Raw genomic sequence first — 26,626 nt, forward strand, 5'->3', positions numbered from 1 at the left:
TTTGAGATGTAAACATTGGAATATACTGTAGGAACCCCACAGTGAGGAAGCAGATGATATGGAATCTGAATTTGAAACCAAGGGGACTGTTTGGCAGACACTTAAACATCAGAAGTATTGCTTCAAAGAGCAATCAGGTAATTAATTTATTGTCTAACTCAAATCTGGGCTTTCTATGTATTTCTGAGACATGGCTGAAAGAATCAACTCCCTCTAGTGTATTTATGGTATCAGGATATGGATGTTTCAGATGGGACAGAACTGAAGGAAGAGAAGGGAGAAGTGCTTATATATGTAAAAAAAAAAAAAAAAAAAACCAACACATTCTATGATCAACTTTATGAAATTCTGAAAAACTCAAAATTCCACCTAGAACAATTAGTCAAAGGCTCAACAAGGATTGAAAAGCTGTCTACTACAAAAAAAGATCTGATATTAAGTAACAAACAAGAAAGAATAACCAAAAGTTATAATCTGATTACTGGCTTATCTGATCACAATCTATCTCTATTTGCGAGAAAACTGACAAAAAACAGATTTAGGAATACTACAACCACTGAGTCAAACATCTTTCACGGCATTCCTAAAGCTAAGCAAGATGAATTTGACTATGAAATTGCTAGTTTGAAATGGGATGATGTACAATCTTCTGATGATCTGGATTGTGGCTGTAACACATTTACTCATAGAATTAATTCTGTTGGCAAAAGATTCACTGTGAGGGTCCAGAAAAAATTTAAAAATAAAAATAACTTACCTTGGTTTAATGAAAACCTGTGGAAACTGATGAAGTCAAGAGATGCAGCACTGAGGAAAGCAATGAGATCTGGAAGTGTTATGCAGATTTATAAAGGTTATCCAAGATATCCAAGTGTTATCCAAGAGCTGAGATTAGCTAAATCTTGTTTTAACATAATTGATGAGGCAAAAGGAAACACTAAACTGATCTGGAAGAAGGGGGACCCAAAGTTTTTAGGAGATTTTGAGCTCAAAGTACAGGGAGAGTTCATTGAAGATTATCTTTCTATTGCTTCTGTCTTTAATCATTTTTTCCTTGCATATGAGTTAAGTAAAAAATTTATAAAAAGGGAATTGGATATTGTTCCTATAGATGCTACAGGCCAGGCTTTAAAGTTGGCTGAGACCACTGAGACACAAGTAAACAAGATCATCAGCTCCTTAAAAAGTTCCAAAATTATGCTTTCCAATTTGACACCATGTTTGTTAAATCACACAAAGATACTTTAACTCCTCCCATTGCACACTTAATTAACTTGGCTTTTAAACACAGCTCCTTCCCTGATGGCTGGAAATGTGCCATTGTAACACCTATATTTAAATCTGGAGACCGCCTTGAAGCCAGCAATTATAGACCAATAAGCATGCTGCCAGTAACTCTCAAAGGTTGCAGAGAAAATTGCTGTTGAACAATTACCAACTTTTCTTAACACAAGCAGTTTTTCTACCACACATGCAGTTCAACTTTAGAGCAAATCATTACACCGAAACAGCTACCTTGTACTTAACAAAGCAAATTAAATTTAGGCTTGATGGTCGAGGAGTGGTTGGCGCTGTGTTTTTAGATCTACGTAAAGCATTTCACACAGTCAATCATGGCATTTTAATCTTGAAACTCTCTAAATGTAATTTTTCATCTAGAGCACTGGCATGGATGTCTTCATATTTATCTAAAAGGATGCAATGTGTTAAAGTTTGTGATGCACTGTCCAGTAACATGAATTGTACAATGAGTGTTCCACAAGGATCAGTGTTAGGTCCCCAATTGTTTACCCTGTGTTTTAATGACCTCCCTCAACAGTGTCAATGACGTAGAACTGCAAATGTATGCAGATGACACTGTTGTATACACACATGCAAAAACAGCTGAGTCAGCAGCTGTTAAGCTAACAACTGCAATGGAAAGGATCACACAGTGGCTTGATCAATTATGTGTCAGTCTGAATGTTAATAAGACAAAACATGGCACAACCTCATAATGCAGATATTTTTGTCAAAGGCAAAAGGATTGACGTAGTACTGGATCCAAATTTTAATTTTAAGAAACATGTTTCAAAAATGGCAAAAACCATTAAGTACTATCCGGCAAACTTTAGACACATCAGATATTGTCTCTCTCTGGATGCAGCCAATATATTTATGCATGCTATGATCCTTTCCGTCATGTCTTATTGTATTACATGTTGGGGACAGGCTGGAGTCATTATATAAACAAACTCTAAAAAGCTGATGCATTACCATCACTGGAGGATACTTAATACAATTTATTGAGCTTTGAGAATTTTAGATTATATTCTAATTTGTGCCTTGTTTATAACATTTTAAATTGTTTGGCCCCTCCTTCATTATGTGACTTTGTGCATTTTTGTTCTGTGGACTCTATATCTTCCAGAATCCAGAAATATTTTTAAATGACTTCCAGAACACTCCAGAATATCTTCTATATGAGATTGTACCATATCACATCGTCACACTGCATTGGGCCAGTCAGAACTTTCTGTAAAAGTCACAACTCAGTGGAACGCCGTACCTGATGACATGAAGAGCTGCAGGTCCTTCAGTACTTTTAAAACCAAATTAAAAATTTTACTAAAATCTACTCAGCTCTGTAACCACTCGTTTTACATTTTTTCCTATGGTCTTCTTATTAACACAAATATTCTTGATTTTAATTGGACAAGTATTCATTAGTCATTCTATTTGACACTGTGGCTATGTGTGATGTGCTATTGTGTCTAACCGTGTAATATCTATGCTGTATTATTCTGTTCCCTTTTTCTATTCTTATTATTCTTTATCCTTTTGTATTATGTTTTTTGACTAGTACTGTGCTCTAATATGTTTTAATTGTGACAAGGGACTGCAGATGAAAACTAGCTATAAAGTAACTCTGGTACAGTATGTCAAATGGCAACATTTATTAAAAAGAAAACAAATAAATTAAAAAAATAGTCAAGTGGCTTCACCAGTAAAACAAAAATAGCTTCTTAGCTTTAAACGTGACAGAGTATAATATTGTAAGGGTTATTCTAAACATCAGATGATTCATTTGGGTCACTGAAGCTCTGTGGCTTTGCTCAAGGGTGGATATAAATACAAGACCAGCTGTACAACCAACACCACAGTACAATAACTCTGCATTCAAATTATATAGCTTAGGTTTAAATGCTTTTGTGTGTGAGAGAAGTGTGAGTCAAGAGGGGTAGTTTTTAAAGCTGTAGTTGTTGGTGTTGTACTAGATTGCATTATTTTTAAGGTGATTTGCTACTTTCCACACCCCCTGCACATAGAGCTTTAAACACATGAAGTGCTCAAATTAAAGCTACTCCTCTTAAAATGAGCAAGAGCACAACTTAAAGTAAGAGCAAAACAAAAGGCGACGTCTCCTCCCATCACACTTCACTCGAGTATCACTTTGTTTGCCAGCACTCTGGCACTCTGAGGCATGCAAGCATTATGTAGGGATGAAGCCAGACTTAAAGTCTGGCTGTTGATGGGAACAAACATCCGCCCTGCTCCTCCTACTCTTCACACCAAAACACACAACACACGGGATCTAATGAACCACCATCTGGCACTACAGCAGACCTGGGCGTCTGCCCTGCACGGGCAACTCACAGAAACAAGTTCCCAGGTGGCTTCACCACTAAAATACAAATTCACCACGGCAATGTGGGTTAGGCTTCAAATGCTGGCATGCAGCACAGGTTGAAAGAAATATATTCAATATTGTTAGAATTTCAGAATTAGCATCAAGCTATTTGTTTGGGAGCTGAAACATAAGCATTGTTTGTTAACTACAGTACAAAACAGGAATGTTTCTAATCAAGAGCTCACGTTTGTCCATGTGTCAGCATTGTGTTAACATATTTATGGTGCTACTAAATGCTCATTTATTCCATTCGGCTATATAAAAAAGGGCAGGTAATGGCAATGTGTGCTTGTGCTGTAATAAAAGAGCTGAAATGAATTTCTCTGTGTGCATAAAGGCAAAGCGATGAGAGATCACAATATGGGCGGCTAAAGGTTTGCACATACAATAGGTCTAATTCAGCACACAAAGGCAGCACATTGTGTAGTGGAGATGTGAGCGATAGCAGAAATGAATAGCAATTGAAAGGTGTGAATGGCATCTCTCATTAAAAGCAAACACGCCGAGAGGCAAATAATCTTCTGATCCAGACTATTCATGCTTGTTTTAGTTGGACTTTCACACTGCTTCCATGTGAGAGAGAGCTGTCAGCTGCAGAATTACTGCAGTGGGAGTTTTTTGTCATGGCAGAAAGGAAAAGGTCTCTTTTTGTCTACCTACACTGCTGCCAGGGTGCAAAGGAACTCTTTCCTCCGATATAGGGGTGTGTTGTCACCCTCCAGGCTCAGCCGATGTTGGGTTCCCACAGCGACGGAGGCGTGAAATGTGCCTGGAAGCCAGGCTGTACAGTATGAGTGGCCATTCTGTCTCATTTCTTTGTCTTCTGTCCATTCAGAGAGGCATGTCTGGCTTGCAGCAGTATACCAATCAATACAGCCTGGCACACACATGCATGTAGTAAATTCCTACAAGCTGCACCACAGCCTTCAGAGCTCCTTGAGCCTTATTGAGTCTTTTCAAAGTGGAGATGGGAAAGTGCAGGATCATCAGTAACAACAATCAAAAAATTTTGAGGAACCGTTAAGAACACAAAGCTTAAAAATACCACTTTTTAATATGTTTTAAAAATTATATGTATGATTGGTGAGGGTTTTTTTTATACTGCTCAGACTTTCACTTCATTATTCAATCTGAAGAATTGAAAAGCATTTTCTGCCTTGGTTAATGAGGATTATCATTATAGCATCATCATACTAATGATTCTAATTATCATCGTCATTATAAGACTCACAACCTATCTATTCCAGTTTGCTACCTATTACATTAGCCAGCTAACTAGCCAGCAATTAAAACTAACTGTAATAGTTTAATATTACATTATATTTGCTGTATATACAGCCAAATACCGAATATGACTACAATTTACTCATGTGTGACCACTTTGAGAGTGCTGTAAATCAAATGTAAAAACCGAGAACACTGTACCAACAAACAGAAGTCTCTTTTTGTTGACTTGCTGTTGCCTGGGTGTGTGACTGTTTTCCTTTTCAAACCACCGACTCGGCAGTGGCTCTAATGAACTCCTTATTGTCTTTGTGTAAGAGCCTGCTGCTGATTAAATGTGGTCATGGTTACATGAGTTGTCTTGACTTCTTGGTCTTTGCCAGCTGCTTTTCACTGAGTCTGAGCCCTTCCACACAGACCTATTAGCAAATTCTTCTGCTGGCTTAACGTCACTTCTGAGCAGTGGGTGTAGACGTGATTGCTCATATTTGGGCACTTTTCCAAATACTTCAGTAAAATATTACTGTGTAATCTATAAAGCTTTGCCAGGATAATCCTGATTTAATTTTGGTTGGCTGATTAACATTATATCTTGCTATCTTTTTGCTAGAGGTTTCTCATGGGGGCTTTGTTACGTTTTAAGCACGGTAAAGGTAAGAGAATTAGCCTGCATTACTGTGTAACTGATCTGATTTCAACTGGGAAACTTTCTCTCTCCATCAAAACTGAGACAGAAACAGATCAAGGCAAATGGAGGAATCTGAGAGCAGTGTGGTCATTGCTTTATTGTACTTGTCACTACAGTTCACTGTGATGACATAAAGAAGATTAAAGTTGCAGTGAAATATAAATTCCTTAGATTGGTTTGATGAAAGACATTAAAGCTACAAGGTAATTTTATCTCAGAAACAAAGGGCAAGAATGAGTAGGCTATAGATGACAACATTGGCACCACGCCCATAGTTTGTACAACAAATGCGAAGCTACTGCCAGAGACCAATTAGCATAGCTTAGCATAAAGACTGGAAAAAGGAAAAACAACTACAGTAGCCTGGCTCTGTCCAAAGGTAACAAAATCTCTACATCTCTACAATTCGCTTATTAACAAGATATCCTGTGAGTTAAATTAATTCAAAAACTAAAGTAAAAAAATGTGCTGTTGTTTATGGGGGGTGAAACAGTCCATTTCTTGGCCAGTCATCATCGTGATAGGGGTGTGTTCCATTTAAGTCGGAGGTCAGAAATTTCTGCGTGGAAAATTCAAGCTTGAAGCGTTCTACGACTCACAACGCCTGATACAAACAATCAACATGGCCGACCGCGAGAAACTTGTCTTCTTATAGCAGGCAGCAAATAGATATTTGCAACATTCATGATTAATTTTCACTCAAACATTGATAATCAGTGCTATTTTATTTACAGTCTTTTTAGGCAGGGAAATGACTATATGACCTTAAGTTCATAAGACCTTAAGTGTTTCCATGTCACAGCTCTGAGTTCAAGAGCTGTTCCATCATACTTTTCAAGCAGGAGGTCCAAAATGTTTGAGTTCCGAGTTGTCTGGAACGCAGCGTAAAACCACAAGGTGTGTTTTTTAAACTTCATAAAACCGTAAATTGAACCATTTAAACAAGTGAGATATAATTTTTGAGCTATAGAGGTGCTGGTAAACCGATTCATTAACCTTCACACAGACTCAGGATAACTGTTACCTCCTGTTTCAAGTTTTTGGACTAAGCTAGGCTAACCAGCCACTGGCTCTAACTTCATGTTTGCTGCACAGATATAAGAGTGGCATTGATTTTCTCCTTTCTTCTACTCTCAGCAAGAAAGAGAATAACCATATTTCCCAAAATGTTGAACTATTTCTTTAACATGCAGTATACAGTATGAATACAAATTGAAAGTTTTTTGTTAAGATCCACTGAGAAGTAGTTCTCTAAGTGCCCTCTTTCTATAAAGACATAATACGTTTACATAATAGTTAACATGATCTAATGGGTTCAGAAGTAGCAGGCAGGAAGCCAATAAAAGGGTCCACCCATCTCGTACTATTTTTAAATGACTGTAGTGTCTGCAGACAGGCACAGTACCAGGCCAGCTGAATAGGGCCGAAAGAGAGAGGGTAACTCATGGAGACAGTTGGAAAGAGCAGTCGATGTTCAGCAGTGTCATGTTGTGATCCAGCATCACAGGCACCTCTCCTCTACAGCCGAAACCCACAAAGAGCTTGACAGGGACAGCAGAGCAGAGGAGGGAGGGAGTGGACATCCACTCAAGAACGCCGGGTAGAAGGAAGTATTCATACTCTGCACCAATTTAGAGTTTTAGGTAGATGACTTTGCTCTCTATGTCTGGCTGTTCCTTTCTCTCTTTGTCTTTCTCTCTCTCCCGGCTCCTCACTCTGCCTGAGGCAAGCAGAAATCAGCTGATGTCTGCACAAACACAATGACCCCAGGTCTTGTGTGTTCTTGAACCGGCAAAAAAGACGAAACAGCAAGAAAAGAATAATGGAGTGCACCGAAAGAGGACGAGTTGTTTGGAGAATTGTAAAAAGCACTTAAGGTAGCATTGCTTTGTCATTGATGGTGCATTTCTAGATGGCAGCCATTTTACAGTGGGCCTTGAGAAAAGTTTTACTGCTATTTTTTTAAAAACATGAAAGCATCCGTCTCTCGAGGAGGGCAGGTATCACCATGTTGTTGGGTGATTTATGGATGAGCAATAGATAAAAATTAGCATACCAATCCTATCAATGTTTCAACCACAAACGTTTTACTGTTGTGTAAACTTTTGTCTCTAGTTCTTCTGCTTTGTCAGTTGTGTTTTGCTATGATGACACAAATGGCAGGGGAGGCCCACAGGTACGGTGCACTCACCTTTATGTCACTTCTTATTTAGGTCAGTAAGGTTCAGCACAACTGGTCACTAGCCATGAACAAATGGGCATCTCTCAGATCTTGAGTTCATGTGGGTGTACATATGTGTGTGTGTGCTGTCCACCATGAACGTCCTTTTCATTCATGCATTAAACTTTTTTATGACAAGAAGCCTTAAGATTCTGCATTGTCATGTCAGGTCCCCCAGCAAAACATAGACCATCATCCCTCTTAAAGCACAGTCTAATCTAATTATACTCAAATGACAAATATGATCATGTTAATTAGTCTTGCTAGTGGCATTGGTTTATGGATGGCAATGTTGGTTGGTCCACCACTTTGGTCCAGACTGAAATATCTTACAAACAGCTATTAGCTGGATTGCTATGTAATGTTGTACAGACATTCTTACATGAATCCTAATAACTTTAGTGATCCCCTGACCTTTCTTCTATTGCCACCATAAGGATGATCTTTGTGGTTTTGAGTGAAATATCTCAACAGCTTTTGGATGGATACATTCATAGTACTCACGGTACACATTTTAATAACTGGTGATCCCTTAACATTTCCCTTTAGCTCCACCATCAGGTCAAAAATTTAACCTCTCCAGTACTTTGGTTAATGACACTCCCCTCATCCTCAACTTGGTTTTAACGGCACTTGGCTAATTTTAGCACGCTAACATGCTAAACTAGATAATGAACATAGTAAACATTAAACCTCCTAAACATCAGCATGTTAACATTGTCATTGTGAGCATGTTTGCAAGGTGACATTAGCATTTAGCACAAAACATTGCTGGCCTATAAGTACAGCCACATAGATGCTAGCATGGCTGCTAGTTAATAAGTTAAATTATCATTTAACTTTCAGTGTCCTCAATGTATCTGTATAAATCTATATATCTCTATCTATCTAGATGCAGCAGCAGTTGTAGCAGTGGCCAAAATGGTTTTTATTCAATTGTAAAACACCATTCCAACTGAAGTTGAAGGTTATAGGCCATCTCTCTTATACACACCCACTTTTTTGTTAGAGAGTGAAGAACTATTGTATCAACATTTCTAACAGCCAGCTCGTCATGCTGTATTATTCAAACGGTGCCTTTTCCCACCAGTGGAATGAGATTCTCTTTGACATACTGTGGATGTGTTTCGTGGGCAGTGACACCAAAAAGAACATTTACCTTCAGGGCTTGTTTAGAAATGGTCACTGGGTTAGTGGTTAATGGGCTTAGACATAATATGTGGTTTTAGGAAGCCCATAATTTTAGGATTACTCATCAGATATTTGTCTTAGCTGCTGCTAGCTCTCTTAACATAGCTGGTGCAAGGCAGCAAATACCTGCACAGGGGTGATTTGCTGAGTATAGATGGAAGCGTAATAATACATTTTCCTTATTTACTTTTTAATCAATTAAAAGAATTAGGGCAAAATATGCCCTTCTTGGAGGACAACAATGGGAAAAGACTTAAATGTTTGGTGTGTTTCCTGATGTTTGATGAATATTTTGATGAAAGGCTTTGACTGCATATAGGACATTTTTCTTATCAAATGTAAAATGGACTGAAATTCAATTAGCATATGAGGGCAGAGTATCCAACTGTCACATATGTCAGTTCTGACCAATATGTTCTATTGTTTTTTGACTGATGTGCTTTACTCATGTGTCCCTTGGCTGGATGAGTGTACTGCTTTCAGAGAGACAGAGAGGGATGGGGGGAGTCTGTCCTTGGCGGCCTGTTGGGTCAGCTGTAATCTACCACGCCAAGTGGGAGGTCTGGGTTGATTCCAAGACCCCACCAAAGAATTAGCACCACAGCCCATGACAAATACTGTATGTGACACCACTGCACACGACCCAAAGGACACATAAAAAGTGTAATCAATCACATGACATACTAAAACAAAATGAAAAAAAAAAAAATAGAAGGAAGGGTGTCGACTTTGAGAGGCGTGAATGACCTTTTATCAGTGGTTGTTGTGGGCAAGGCGGTGGAGCAGATTTAATTTTGTACATCACCATCTCTTCCTCTGGGAAGTGGGCAGATAATCCCACTTTCATTTGAACAAATACTTTTTCTGTGGCAATGAGAGAAGTTTTGGGTATCAAGGGAGGAGATATTTCAGTTCTACCAACTGTCTGGTTCTATGATATTACAGCTAGAGAAAAAACAGCTAGAGAGAACTGATTTCATAGAGTTAATATAATATAATTTTTTCCCACTGAACCAGCCTTCTATGCATCTGCCATTTGAGTTATATAAGCAAGGCATTGCATTTTAGCAGAACGGATTTGAGATTTTCATATTTTATGCCTTTTAGTTTGAGTCTTCATTACACATTTTATTCAGTATGTTTGTTTTTATGAGTTGTTGCTCTCAATGAGCATTGAATGACTCCACCAATATACATTTCTAGCAAACTTATGTACTGAGCTTCACAGAGAATTCCTTATCTATTTCACTGTGTCCTGCATTGTCCTCTGGATTGTCTTTTTTCCCATGCTGGACAATCTTTTTTTACTGTATGTATGACATATTTGTCATCTAACTGCCCTTCTATTTGTAGATGGATCTCCACAGAGCTGGCGGATGAAAATCAACTGTGACGTACAGGATATGAGCCGCTGAGAGCAGAAACAGAAGCCACAGAATACATTGTATGTCTTTATTGTTTCAGCACCTGGACATCAAAGAAGCTCCCTTTTTTTGAGCCATCTGTCATTGTAATTGAGTCAAAATTTTGGGATGAGTTTGTAAATGGGCATGTATGGGTCTTGTTTATGTCCACAGTTACTGTTTTAAATCTCCTTGCAAGCTTTGTGATTCATCTCCATCTTTATAAATACATGACAAAAATCTGATAATTTGCTTCCTTCAAAAAACGATCCTCTCCTGATCTTTAAAACGGTTTTGTAAATGCACTTTTCCTAAAGCTACAAGATGTTCTCATAAGGTAGAAGAGAACAGAAAGTAGAGGGAAAGGCAATTATTTCACAAGCACTCACACTTCAAAATGACTGCTGTCCACCCACACAAAAGAGGCAGGTATAATCAGACTGTCAGTCAGTAGGAGCAAGGGCAAACGAATTTCACAGTCAGAGTAAAATGAACGTAGGTCATAGACTTATCTATGCATGTAGGTCAGAAAAACATCAGCAACAGCATGCCATTGGATTATGTATAGGGACACCTCCTCCCAGATCCATCTCCATGTTGATGCTGAGAAGGTGTAACTGAGTCCTCCTGTCAGAAGGCTAATCCCTCACAGGGACAAATTTAGCTTCCGCTTCTCATCAAGCTTTCATCTGAGTCCAAAACTGATGTCACCGTGCATACTGCCCTTACTAACCGAGCTATGTTAAGAGCAAACAGCTTCACACCTGCTCAACAGCAACTCTGAACTGACGCCGCCGATATAGGAGATAAACGACTCACAGATTAATGAGTCAAGATCTTGTGGACTCGCCAGAGGCTTCTTCCTCACAACCAAAGAGCATCAGGAAGATTTGGAGTCAGGTCAACATCCAGATTCACAGACTGTCAAATGCCAGCAGGGTGTATTGGTGATGAAGAGAAGATCTGAAGCAGCCTCAAAGCTCTGATCAGTCATCCCCTCCCCAAAACCCCTTAAACCCCCTCTGGTGCCTGCGGGGGCCGTCTGCGGACACCCTGCACACCACGCGCAATTACCCTTTAAGCTGTTCCCAAGCATAATTACCATGCTCTTTAGCGGAGCAACACATGGTATTGCAATAATGTATGGAATGGTCATTGACGGTGTGTGTTTGAGTGTGTGTGTGTGTGTGTGTGTAGGGGGAGAGGTGTTGAGATAGTAACACTACCCTTTATCCTGTGTCCCGGTAGGAAAGACCACACTGTGATCAAAGTCTCTTTGAACATCCTTATTTATGGAGGTAAAATGGCAACTCTACTCTAGTGATTTTTTTTTTTTTTTTAGAAATCTGTCTTATCTGTTATTGACAATCTGCCAAAAACAAAAATAATTGCCACAGGTAATAGACAACCATGCCAAGTGCTTGTATGAAGGTAGGAATTTTTCAAAACAAATGATGTGGCAAAGTGTTTATAGCTGCTCCAAATGGCCATACACTCAAAGGTGGAAATGGTTGTGTTGTGTAAATAATTAAAACAAGAGAGCTTGAGAAAAAACCTCAAACTCTGCTTACTTTCTCACCTTCGCACACCTGGCCAGTTGCGGCGTGATGATTGATTAATGTCATGATTAATGCCAGATTGTCAGTTTCAAAAGGTGACAAAAATTGTCCAATGCAGCCCCTCTAATTCCAAAAATGTGGGTCAAGAGGGATTACAGTATGATGTTGTTCACCAATTTGGTTGAGGCATACTTAAGGCTTCGTTTTTCAGGATGTACATGCAAATGGTTTTAGTTGAACAAAAGTTAAGTCCAGTTTATTACAAATTCAAATTTACTGTATTTTCATAGATTTTTCCATCGATGAGGAAGCTTTGTGTTAGGCAGAGCATTTCAGTTGTTCAAGTGTTGACTCATTCATACTCAGTATCATTGGCTTATTGATGCATCTTCTGTTCAACCACCAGCTGAACATTCATATAAGTCGCAGTTCTCACTATTGATCTGCTGATTAATAGTACTAGTGATTCCTAATACCAACACTGCTTGCTGCTGCAACACTCTCTACCACCCAAACCTCCACCTAATTTGATTTAAGTTTTGCTATTGTTGTCTAGTGTTCCTACAGATGGGTGACAAATTAAAAGAAAAACTGGTACAGGTCTGAATGCTTGACCCCTACAGTGAGGGGATCCGGTGGCCCTGTTATGCTGTGGGGGGCATTTTGCTGGCATGGTTTGGGTCCACTTGTCCCCTTAGAGGGAGGGGTCACTGCAAATCAATACAAGTTGTTCTGAGTGATCACCTTTATCCTGTGATGAAACACTTCTATCCTGATGGGAGTGGTCTCTTCCAGGACGACAATGCCCCAAATCACAGGGCACGAGGGGTCACTGAATGGTTTCATGAGTACGAAGATGATGTGAATCATATGCTATGGCCTTCACAGTCACCAGATCTCAACCCAATTGAACACCTATGGATTTTGGACTGACGTGTTAGACAGCACTCTCCACCACCACCACCACCATTAAAACACCAAATGAGGGAATATCTTTTTGAAGAATGGTGTTCCTCAACCTTACAAGTCCATACAAGTCCCTACCCTACAAGTCTCTGGAACTCTTCTGGAGGGATGAACTCTGACTGAACTACTGGTTATAATAACAAACTTATTTAGAAAAGAATATGAAGGCGAATGCTAAAATTATTACCCAAACTGTCCACTGTAATCATCCATCATACTGACCAACTTCTTTGCTAAACTTTGACCCGTCGTACTTGACATAGATGTGTGTGTACAGTTTCTTTGTGCAATGACGTACTTTTTCTGATATTTGTAGTTGATGATTTCAAGTTTATTAACCCAGTGTTATCATAACTAATAGGAATGATGGCCAAAACCAGAGTACACCATTAATACACTGGAATTATCCTTTTAAGATATGAAACAGAATTAGAAATGAAATGGAATTTAAAAAGTCCACAACTGTGTAGATGTGTGTGAAGAGGAGGAGTGTGTGGGTGAGGTTGAGAGGTGAAGGGGGCTTTTGCACTCATGCATGTGCCTCTCTACACGTACTTCCTTTGAAAACTCCATGCACGGCTTGGTGCCATCAATTGTTAGAGATGGTGAAGTGATTAATTTCTGTGTCAGGTCTTGGGCTGATTGGACAAGCCTTTGGGGAGAGTTGGATTGATTGGATGGTTCCTGTTTCTGTATAGCTGCAGTGGTGGTGATGGTGGAGAGGGGGAGGAAGGGGCTGAAGGGTGAAGAGGCACACGGTTCTCTCTCTCTCACACACTCTCCCCAGAGATCGTCCACAAATTAATACAAATCAGAGCCCTCTTCTCTGCTAAAGCCTTGTCGCTCACCTTCCCCCCAGGTAGGAAAAAGAGAGAGGACGATGGAGCAGGTGCAGCCAAGTGCAGAGCAATCGGAAGAGAAATGATTGGAATATCAGTGAGTGAGTGCTTTTGTGCTTGAGAGACAATGTATGTGCGTGTATATGTGTGTGTGTATATGTGCGTGTATGTGTGTGTGTGTGTGTGTGTGTGTGTGTGTGTGTGCGTGTGTGTGTGAGAGAGAGAGAGAAATCAGAGGAAGAGCAGATATGGAAAACTGTTATCACAAAACCTTGGAAAAACATATGGTGTTCTAGTTTTGCTGCTGACACCTGTGTTAATAAATGGTAGATCTGCACTGATGGTGTCTTGGTTAAGCAGCTGGACAGATGTTTGAATTTTTACATCCTCAACTGCCATTTTGATCAAAACTTACTCACAAAATTTGGCTCAACAGATTGGTAGAAACAGGTTAAAAAAGAGACCAAATTTAAAAGCATTCCTTTTCTCTGGGATGTAAAAACATTACAGATCCCCCAAACCCTAAATTTGTACTGATTCACAGAATCAGTACAAATTCAGGCTTGTTCACTGTAACTGTGGTTGTCATCCCGAGCCTTGCAGAGACAGAGAGTAACAGTGCAGTGATGGTGGCAGAGTGACCCCTTCTGGTCTGATGCCCAGCATAGTCTACTCTACTCTGTGGACGCTGAACCCAGTGCACCCAGTCCGACTCAGTGCTTTGCTCTACAGCGTCAATATTCCCAGGCTCTGTCAGCAGATCTATAGGGATTAAATCCTCTTGTGTACCAACAAAATCACCATCTTTAGGAACCTCACAGCTGTTTAAAAATCTATCTGTACTGCTTTATCTTTAACTGTATGCATTTTTAGGTCCTAATTCATTCTGTATGTGAAATATACAAACTATTTAAAGTTGCTAGTAGTTGACTGCAGTGTAGACTCAACCCAAAGCTCATTTTTAAAAATATAATATAATTATGCTTTGTGTTTCCTTCATGAAATCATGTAGAGACACCTTCTATTGTTTAATGTTTTAATATCTGATATCCGAGCCTCTACAATGAGGGTATCAAGATTTTGAAAAAAAGCCTGTATTGATTAAAATCTACCCTTTGTTTGTCTCTCTAATTTTTGGTGGGCACAGCTCTATTGATCTTTCCATCACATGATACTGTTCAAATTCACCATGCGATCCTCCCCATTTCATTAACAAAGACCAGAATCAGTTGCTGTGGTTTGTGTGTCTGTGGTGAATGTGCTATAACACATTTTGGTAACCTTATGAGACCTTGTGTGACATTGATCCGCAGGGGACAATAGTGACACTTCAGATTGACAAATCCTTTTCATCTCACTTTCATAACACAGTGTGTCATTGTGGAGAGTCCCACAGATAAATCGTAGCCTTTAGCCCATGTCAAGTACAGCTCTATGAGAATAACCTTGGACATTCTCCTGTGATGCTGCCGACACATGGAGATTAGCAGCCTGGTGTCAGCGTGTCAAAGCTGATCTAAGTCCAGTAGCTTTCTCTCTGAAGATGCCTACTGTCAGTGGTGGGTTATGAAACCAGCTATCATGGATCACAGCTCTAATGAATCAGGTTGCTATGCAGAAACCATTTTCTGAATCACAAAGAATAGGAAAAAAGATGGTTGGAGAGTTAACAATATCTTCTAGCATTAATCACAGCCATGTATTGTGAGTATAATTGTTCCAGCTAGTATGTCTAGATGTGAGCCTCACATGGGATGGGCTGACAGTGAACGACAACCCCTTGACATTTGGGGAACCCAAATGGGGCCCAATTTGTTGCCCAAATGTCAGGAGATGGGATTAGCAGGAAAAATGACACACTAGCCTGTGGCAACCTATGTTTAACCCATGTGGTAACCAATAAATGACCCACTTGGGGGTAATTTACTGTATGTCCAAAAAGGCCACATTTGCACTCCCCTGGCTCAGTTATTACTATTATTATTAGCCCACATACACTATAGTACTGAAGCTGGTTGTATCTGCTATTCTTCAGTTCAAGCTTAGCCTAGTTACAACGTAAGTGATGTGTAAGTGTCACTAAACACCAACTAGCTCTTATGTGGAGAGTTAGTTAGTTGTTACCAAATATTTACAGCCAGTAACTGGTGTGCTTTTTAAACCATGTAACTGAATTGAGTGATAAAACTAATGTTAGCTTGTTAATGTATGACTGGTACAAGTATTAAAGAGCTAGTATGGAAAATGGTCAACACATCTAAACTGGTAAAAATTTTGAATTACATTTCAACATACCTCAAATGACAAAATATTATGCCAGTAACCTTTCACTATATGGCCAAATAATGTTGGTCAGGTTAGCTTAATCAGGTATTTCCCATTCCTTCTAAACTGCATGAATACAACTAACTGATGCACACATTTCATAATGTAAGCATATATGAATATAACAACAGATTAGTACTTAGGTTTTAGATAAGATGTGCCCCCTCACAGCTGTAATTTTTGTAAGTTAAGCTAAAGTGACCTCGTGTTCACGTAGCTGACTGCTTTCCTAGCATTTGATTTACACATTTCTCAAGTCTTTTTTGTTTTTTTAAGTTTTAACGGTGCAACCAGATTTACAGATTTACCAGCTGGTAAAATCCAGTTCTGTACAGTAAGGCACTGTAGGAGGACACAGAAAGGGGCCCATGTAGGGGTTGATTACACTACACTGCTCACATGGACCCACTTGTAACCCACCTTGTCCCAATCAGTGACCCGCATGGGCAGACACAATGTATGAAGCTGACAAATGTTTACGGGCCCCAGGGCTCAGCAGCCATCCTATCAGTATCACATGCGGGGCTCAAATGGACACGACAGACATTTTATTCAAATGTTCTTCCATTGGGTATTCACATCCACCTCTGCCTTTCATTATGCTCTAATGCAATCAGAGTGGCAGGGTCCAAAAGGGAGACAAGACCTCATTTGTTTTACGAGACTGTCGATTAAAATCCAACCTCACTGAGAATAAGTGTTTACTCAAAAAGGGTTCTTGTATGTAGGTCAGTCTAGTTATACAGTTTTGTCAAAGTGCTGTCTCATGTGAAAATGCTGCAGTAGAAGGACTCAGGGGCTACAAGTGGGTTGCAGAAGGACGCTTTCAGCTCCTTTCTGTTCCTCCTCTCCTCCTCTCTCATCTCTCTCTCTCATCTGTCATCACACCCGAGTGCTTCTTTTTGGTTTGGCTCACTAGCCCCCTGTGCCTCCAAGATATCTACTGTCCACTTTGGAGCAACAGTGCAGTTAAGAGTAACGTGTTAGTGATCAGTAGCTTTTTAATTCAGTAAAATAAATAATTTAAAGCTGCTTTTGTGTTAAGATTTAGTTTATCAATATGCTTTAGGGCTACAACATTGTCAGTCTTGGTCACAGTTGCCTTTATCTCAACATGAATGAAATGTGGCTCCAAATCCTCCCTCAAGGCTATTTTCCCCTGTGAAACCTGTATGTCCACAGGGTAGAACACCATGCAATCCCCCTTTCCCTGGGCACCACTAATCACCTCTAAATCAGACGCCTTCAGCAGTTTCACAGGACAATAGCGTTGCCACTGTTCAGCCCCGAGGCAGATCACCATACGGAACCAAAGCAGGAGGTATCTGTAGCAAAAATTGGAGCACCATATGTTTCTCAAAGGGTTTTTTGATAATAGTTTTCCCTGATATGAACACAGAACACACACACACACACACACACGCACACACACGCACACACACACACACACACAGAAAGAGAGGGAGAGAGCTTGAAGCCCAAAAGGGCTCAAGGAGGAGAAAAGCCCTAGATTTGCTCACCAGACAGGCTTTACTGATGAAAGCCCTCTAAGTGTCACTGTCACACACATACTCACACACACACAAACACACACATACACACACATATACACACACGTAGAAGACAGAGCCTTGGGCCAGCATGGACAGACTGCTGCTCATAGAGGAGAGCTGGGTGTTCATAGTTCAGGTGTATCGCTCTCTCTGAAGTGAGTGAGTTTACACACATTTTAAGACATTTCAGCCAACTTCACACCAGCTCAGTTCTAGTTCATCATCTTTCATACCAGCACCTTTAAATTCACACTTACTAAAACAGTAATATAAAATGACAATTTGTGATTTTAGAAGGAGTTACATGCTGTAGTTATTTTTATGACACACAACAGTTGATTTAGCTAGCTGCTTTACACTCTTTTCAGTCTTTATGCTAAGCTACGCTAATTGCCTCCTGGCTACAGCTCCATATTAATTCACAGACATGAGAGCGCTATCAATCTTTTCATCTACCCTTCAGACAACAAAATGATGAAACATGTCTTCCAAAATGTTTACGCATTTCTTTAAGAATCCAAAAGGCACAGCCAGGATTTGAACCAAGATGCAGTGTCATGATAACGCTTTGAATAAGATGTGGATGCCATCAGCAACAGCGAGCTATTATGTTGATGCATTCTGACAGTTACAGCAGAGGGGATCCGCTGTCACTCTGAGTGTCTTAGACAGGCAGCCAATAAACACAAGCAGAGGACAGAAGATATTTCCTCACTGTAAAATGCAACACCCCGAAATCCTGTGGCTCAACCTACCTTTAATAACGTGCTTTATTGCATGGCAGCAAACTTGATATTAAATATTTAAAGACTGATATTGACTTTGTATGTCTTGTGCTCCATTATGATATCATGATTAATTATTCTGCCATGGCGAGCAAAGCTATGGTTTAGAATTGAGAGATACTAGCTGGATCTGTGAGAGGTGAAGGTCAGGGATGGGTGCATCAGTCATATCCAGACAATGGCAGCACTATAGAGTTCTGGCTTCTGCTGAGGAGGAGAAAGCCTCAAGGATCCCCTTTCAGCAGATGGGGGTGTGTTAGCAGGGCGGAGGCAATTAGGCCAGCTATAATCCTCCATCTGCTTTCCTCCATCGTCGTCCCATCAGCCAGAAGCAAGGCTGCCCCCCAAACTCAGAAGACCAGGGACTATACCGTAGCAAGAAAAACCCTGACAAAGCACGACAAAACTAAATAAACTCTGTCAGCTATTTTTCCTTCTAATTGCACTCCACTTTTTGTTCCTTTTTCTTCACCTGCACCTGCTTCCTTTCAGGTTCTCTCTCTCAAAACTTTTCTTATCCACTTTTACTCTCTTCTTCACTTTCCAGAAGAATTAAGCCATCTTGTTTGTATGCACATGCGCATACTGAGAATAAATAGTGCAGAATACACACAAGCATATTTTAGGGCCACTGGTGGTGTAAACATATGTCGCCATCAGGACACTGGTGTTATAAATCTCAACATAAATAACATCATTTCATTCTCTATCTTTCTTGTGGTCTTTGTGCTGTTCACTTCAGTGAGATTCACAGCAGGAAGACATAAAGCTCTTTGGCTGAACCAGCTGTGATCTGTTGTCTCATGTCTAACGGAGCAGAAACACGCTAAACATCAGGAGCAGATGGGTCTGAACAGAAGATGCAAGCATACCATGATGCTTGAAACCCTACCTGCTCTCTGATGATGGTTTTAAGTGTCCGTATGCTTCAAATGAAGCAATTGTGGGATTTTCTAATAGCGTTCAATTCCCATATCTTTCTGATGGGCTGCATCCCCTGTCCAAAAAACCAACCATCATGCCCACCGTACACAGTGATTGCTCAACTGTGCAGAGTAAGTATTCAGCATTTTAACTCTCTCTCATTTCTGTTTTATTCCTCACAAAACTACTTTAGTCATTTTTTGCATGTACAACCGAGTACTACACCTAAATGCCTTTCAAAGTGTGTCCTGATATCCCCATTTAAAACGTTGATGGTGTCGTCTCGCCCCTCGTTATGACAGCAGGTTTTTAAACGTCACTTAAAGTGGAATTTCGGATAAAAAGCCTTTGTCTGACAACACTTCCTGCAGACTAGCTCATTTCAAGCATACACAGGCCTTCAGTCCCTCACACACTGTGCAGCTAAAATCACTTATACATAGAATGAATGTCAACAAAATATTTTTATACTGCAACATTCATTTATCATGAACTTAGAGCTAATCTTTTCCTGAAACTGTGTGCAAGATATCCCAGTCTATTCCACAGATTAATGTAGATTACAGTTTACATACAAGTTGTTTGACATAGCTAAATTTTTTTCTTGCCTTGTAAATCCACGGGTGCTGGACACCTTCTGGTGTGTGACTCTTGAATAAAAATATTCATTCATTCCTTCATTTGAGTACCAATTTCTGTAATTATCACCTGTTCTTTAAATGAGGCTGAGGTTAAGTGACTTTCTACTCATTAATTCAATTCAAAATCTAAATTAAAACTATGTCTGACAAAGCAAAAACAGAGCCCACCTTCTCAATACACCACAAGAGATTAAACATAACGTCTTTAAGGCTACAAAATCCCAGTTTTTGCATTGTGAAGAAAATTGACTTCTTGATTGGATTAAATTGGTGCTGACGTGACCTTGCCTCTGAACCTCTGTTGTACTAATGAATGTAAATGCTGCTCATTTGCTTCATGATGTTAAAGTCACGCAAATTTTGGTCTGCATGGATACCACTAAGCAGAAAGGAAGTCATGGTGACTGTGCACATACTGAACATAAAGACACCATCTGCTGGAATCTTCCGCCTGTCTGGAAAAGACATGACATTTGCTGGTTCATTTGAGCTGTCTGTCACTTTAATTTCCTTTTACCATCTGTTATTTACTGTTGTAAATTGTGGATTGTGTGGATTATGATGTGCTTTAGTAGCTAAAAATCAGAATTTAAGTGGCAGGTATATAGGCACTTATTTAGCTGATGCTAGCTTTAAGTCTATATTCTGTAATAAATGGTAGACACACTGCCTCGCTGGACCAAACATAGATACAGAATATACTGTCACGGGACAAACATCCAGAGTTGTCAGCAAAACCAGGATAGCCTATATATCATACAGGCTGCTTTCTTCATGTCTACCTCCTCCAGGGAGAGTGTAGAGCAACGATACATAATAGTTGCCATTGCCACCAGTGGTGCATTGACCTTCTGCAATGTTAACAGGTCACGCTGAGTACAGCTACTGCCTCAGGACTAATTCACCAAAGCTACACACCCTGATGAGAGGAGACGGAAAGAACACCCCAAGTATTCATGTCAGTCAAATGAATTGCCTTTTCACTGTTTCTAGCAGTTTTAGCACCTGGTATTGTGGTAACTCCCCGTTTAAAACTAATTCAATCTTGATTCAGTGACTTCCTGACCGCACACTTACCAGAATGACCAACTCCCGGAAGAGATGGAAAATGAGTCACTCAGCTAGAAAAAAAGTGACTCCTCTTATGTGTAGTCATGTTCTTCCACTGAAAGAAAAAAGTCTTTTTTTCTGAGCTGTATGGAGGTTTGTTCCATCCGGTGCTCTAACCGGGGGCGTCAGCCTTATACTCTCAATGGTCTACAGGAACACAGGTTGAGGGGTCAGTGCATTAGTAGTTGTTATTGTCAAAGTCTACAACACAGAGGGAGCCAAGAATGAGGCTAGATGGAGGAGTCATGTTGGATGTAATACTTTTTGAGCCTTTGAGCCCCAGAAGAAGATTGTACCATGCAACTAACTTCAAGTGGCTACAAATATTTGTTTCATAGCATTTCCTGGTATTGAAATAGTTTACATAGTCAATGTTGTCAACAGAAAATGAAAATGTCCTGTTCAGCCCTCACTCTAATTAGCCTGCTCATGCTATGTAATAATGGCTTCTAATCAAAAAAAGGTTATATGGAAAAAAGTATATAGTTTGATTTGGAATATCAGAAATATTTGATAAGCTGCCAACACTTGGTAAAAGCGTTGTACAGTTATATTTCTTGTTCAAATAAACTACACATGCAAAGCTGCCAATGACTTGAAAAAGGCAGAGGATCGTATTATGTGATCACAGTATAGATGCAAAAAATGTGTTTCTGATGCCTCTGCTAAATCTGGAGCATATTTTTAGTTTTATTTCCAAGCACTTCTTTTGACACAGAGAGGGAATCATGTAATAAATATCACTCTTACATATATCTGGATTGATTACTGGCATAGCCATTTGGCCTCCAGATAGAAAAAAATTGTATCTGGCATGCACTAGTGACTTGGGCAATCAGTGTAGCCATGGCCGCACTTGATGAAATGCCTTCTGAAAAGGCCACCTCTTCACATTTGTAAAAGTCACCTTCCATTATCTTCCAATTGCGGGAGTCGGGGGTTCTTTGAGCTCTGTAATGTTATCTTTTACAAGTGTGGCAGGACCAGCCTGACATTTGTAAACAGTCACTTTACTTCCTATTCTCTTGATGCAATGTCTTTATGGCCAATCAGATATGGCTCCTGTTCTCTTGATGGCTGCAGCTGCAGCCAGATAGACTTATGGCAGAAGCTTTCCAGAGCTGCACTCATATTTCTGGCTAAATGCCACAGTGTCATCGTGCCGGTATTTCACAGAACGGGTCCTCCAAATCTTGTATCTCATGCCACTCTACCAAATGTGACTGGAATTAGATGAAATACACTGGACTGATAATGACATAGCTATATGAATGGTTGGCAGATTCCAGATAGAGTGTGTGGGTGAAATGCAATGTGTAATTGGCAAAGAGAATTGAAGTGTGTGAACTGGAGGTGTGAAAGACAGCGAACAGTCTTCTGAGCATATTGGAAAATCTGCAATCTGTTGTGATTTTAAAGGTCAAGTAAGAATCTCCATTTACCCATATTACATATATATATGATTTACATGCACAAGACACATCAGTCTCATTGTATTCTGGACATGTTTACAACCACCATGATGATAAATGGCACAGCCCTTTATTACAGGTATATCTGCTGTTTTTCATACTTACAAGCTGATTACACATATTTAAAGGATCACAGACTGTTGACAGCTTAGCCTTTTTCGAACTAGAGAGAGGTAAATTACTCCAGGTCTCAGGAGTAAATAGCTATACATTTTCTTACTTTTTAAAACATGCATTAGCCTATTTTTTTGCCACTTTGGAGCAGGAAAAACAAACTACAAATGCAGCACATGCATCGTATCACCTTTTATGGCAAACTTGTGAGCAAAAAATTGCACATTTACACATCCAACAGATACGGTGTAACATTAGCATTTTTTGAAGTCATGTTTCTGGCCACCTGATGAATGTAAGTCCAATATTAACTCTCTTTCCAGTGGATTTATCAGAATTTTTTGTACTGGAAATGAGAAATGTGGGGAAAGTGAATCAAAATAGTAAAGATGTGGACTTTAAAACCAAAATAAAGAGCTGAAAGATCTATTGCATGTCTGTCTGTCCTGGGAGAGGGATCCCTCCTCTTCCCTGCTCTTCCTGAGGTTTCTTCCATTTTTTCCCCTGTTAAAGGGTTTTTCAGGGAGTTTTCTCTTATTTGAATCGAGGGTCTAAGGACAGAGGATGTTGTATTGCTGTACAGACTGTAAAGCCCCCTGAGGCAAATTTGTGATTTGTGATATTGGGCTGTACAAATAAAATTGACTTGACTTGAAAAATTGACTTGAAGGATGCTAAAACACTCTGCAGAGCTGAGGGGACCAGCAGAGTCAGGTGATTATTGTCTGTGGGTTTCTTTACAATAAGATACTCCATTCATATGCACATAGTCATTTGAGCCATTGTTAATGTGAAAATATTGATTACAACAGCTTTAATTTAATCTTACAAGCTACTAACACAAAATGAATTCAAGTCTTAAAATAATTCCTTAAAGTTGAACCTGCAGTGCTCTCCACCTGAATGCAGAACAATGCCAAAACAATTTTTGGAGCCCAGCTGGCTGATTCATCGCAAAACCCTTCACAAAGTGTATTCATAAAAATACAAGTGCAAGCGTGTACATGTTGCAGCACTGTAGCTGCCAAACCACGTCCTGTGGGATGTGTGCATGTAGAGGAAGTGGAGTTGTGTTTCTGGCAAAACCTCTGCTGATAGTAGCTAATGTAGCATGGAGAGCCAGAGAGACGTTCTGCACATGCTGTCATTCATTTCCATTATCCCTGAGTGGGAGTGCCAATGGAGATATCAATCAGTCTGTGGGTACTCATGCTGTAGCTGTCATGTGCCACCATGCTGGAGTCAGCTGTGACGGACAAAGATGGATGACACAGGGAATATCCTTAACAGGAAAATAATTAGCTGAACAACTCAAGCAGGACTCGAAGTTGGATGAATTCAAGTTGCGTTTTTTATGGGATACTGGCAGAAAACCAGATAAAGCTCAGAGGAACTGCTGGTAAATGTCCATCTCTGAGCTTATTCATCAGTATGACACAGAAATGTGATGCTGCTGGTAAAAACAACAATGATAACTCTCCTTCTGTTAGTTGACTCCATGCACATCCAGGTCCACCAGCTACAGAAGTAGGTCAATGGTGTAGAAGAGAAACACCTGAGCCATTCACTGGCTGGCAAACGTTATTATGGTACTCTTGCTGGAGCTCTACAGCTTTGATGGAGCAGCGTCAGGTGTCTTTTCAAAAGATATATAAATAGCACATAGCTGCCTCCCAAGCTGCAGATCTGCCTCCCTCTCAGTGTCATTAAGCTCAATTGGAGCGGTAATTGCTTATAGCGAAGCAGTCAACCACATCACTGATGGATGGAAGAAAACGACAAGACTATTTTTGGAAAAGCTGCCATGGCTGTGTATGGTAGTAACAGGACACCTTTTATATAACAGAAAACCATTTTCTCATCAAATTTTACCTTACAGGTGCTGCCAAACCCTGCATCTAATGTCCCAATTACATACATTTATGTATGAATTAAGAGAAAAAGGATAGAACTGGATGCAGTGTTATTATAATTTTCCCCAATAGATTAAAAAAGCACGACATCAGTATCAGAGATCACAGAGTCTTATTGTTTACCAAGCCAGGGAGCCTTCACACAATGAGCTATTATAGCCTCCCTGATTGTTTTGTCAAAAACATTACACACACGAGCAGCAGGCTGTTGAAACGAGAGCACCCATCAAAAAGAAGAAGAACGATACGCCTCTCCTTTTCAATTCATTCTCTTTACTCATGGGGGTTCCTCTTTTTCTGGCTCTTCGGAGCAACCAGCCAGAAGGTTATTTTTCACCTCGCCACCTCACCTGTCCCGCAGTCTGCTTGGTGACAGATAAACCCAGTGGGTTTGCTCTGTGTCTTGTGCCTGCAGATGGCACATTGGTGCTGATGGGGCACTCTGGTGTACTGGAGATTGAACAGGGATGTGCTGAGGGGAGGTCTTACAGAAAGTGAGTAATAGTAACACTATCCGCACTGTGTAATGCCAGGGAGAAATGTGGGGAATGGATGAACCAACGCCATGGCAACAAAAACAAAGGGAGGGCAGTAGGCTATAGCTAAGACTCCCAAGGCGACTGTTCATGCTCTTTTACTGGGTTTCCCTTATCACCAATAACAAGATGTTCACTAGGGCTGACGGTTCATTAATGCTGGAGGCTTCAATTGATTTCTATACAATATTTGCACATATGCTACAAGCATAAATGAGAAAAAAAACAACACAATTTGCCTATTTTTCCCATTGCAGATAATTCCCAAATCAGATACAGCTTCTACTGGATGCACAATTAATTAGATTCTGCCAGAATAATGAACTGCCTGTGAAATAGTTTTTACATTTTTTCAATTAAAAAAAGCCTTTCCCTTTCTCACTTTGTCATAAATTAAGCCCAGTGGAAGGTATATAAGCAAATTATTATTTTTTAAATAACAAGAAGAACAGAAAAGGGAAATATGGGGGGCCAATTTTCCAGACAGAGATAGGGTTCAAACGCAGCCGTTCCTACCATGTCCATGACCTTGAAGTCGCACAGAGACAGATTCCCTAGGGTGTATAGAAAGGGTTCCTCAAGAATTCACTTCCTACACTGCGGGAGCGATGGCTGCTTTTGGAAACCTCCTGGGGAGACACAACAAAGTGACCTCGTGGCTCGGCAGTGGACCGGCTGCAGAGCAGGATATGGCAGCTCCCATTCTGCTGACCCTCTGCCAGCTGTATATTATTAATCTGCCAGCTGTATATTATGAATCTGCCAGCTGTATATTAATAAACCTCAAAGACCTCAACTCTTACTGCTGCTTCATGTTTGCTGTTTTGCTTGTTTTGCCCTTGAAACTGCTGTGGCCTTAATTCATAATGTTATATGATGTTCCAGACCAGACAAGGTTGGTAGGTATGAGGACAAAATGCAGTTTGTAATTTTTCATGCTGCCACAGATATTTGGAGGGGATCACACTGAGCTCATTTTGGATAGTTTGTTCTCTACAATGGAGAGTTCTGCAAGGCTTTAGTGGTTAGACCAACACACCATGAGTTCTGTGAGAACAACAAGGAAATTAATCATACATATTTGTGTTTTGGGATGGAACCAGGAGGATTCTTGAAAGGATCAACATAACCTAATTACCTTTATTTTACTTTTCAAGTTTATTTGCACTTCAAAGTATTAAAACAAAGCACATGGGGATGTTGTAGTACGCTAAGAAACTATCTTTACATATCAGTTTGCTGGCTCATGCAATGTTGTCATTCTGTCTGTATTCTGTTGTTGTACCTACTATATTTAACAATACTGCAGAAAACTGAAGACATCCCTGAAAGTCACCTTGGGCAAATACAATACACTTTTCCCCCCCCAGTTCTGCATAATACATATCATTATTCTGTTTTCTTGTCTTGTTTTTAGCCTTTGTGAGACACAACCTTACTTTTTTGTGGCAAACATTTTATAGGACTAAGACTTGAGTAAATTTGAAACAAG

Source organism: Thunnus albacares, chromosome 14, assembly GCF_914725855.1.
Source record: "Thunnus albacares chromosome 14, fThuAlb1.1, whole genome shotgun sequence".
In the NCBI taxonomy this organism is placed as follows: Eukaryota; Metazoa; Chordata; class Actinopteri; order Scombriformes; family Scombridae; genus Thunnus; species Thunnus albacares.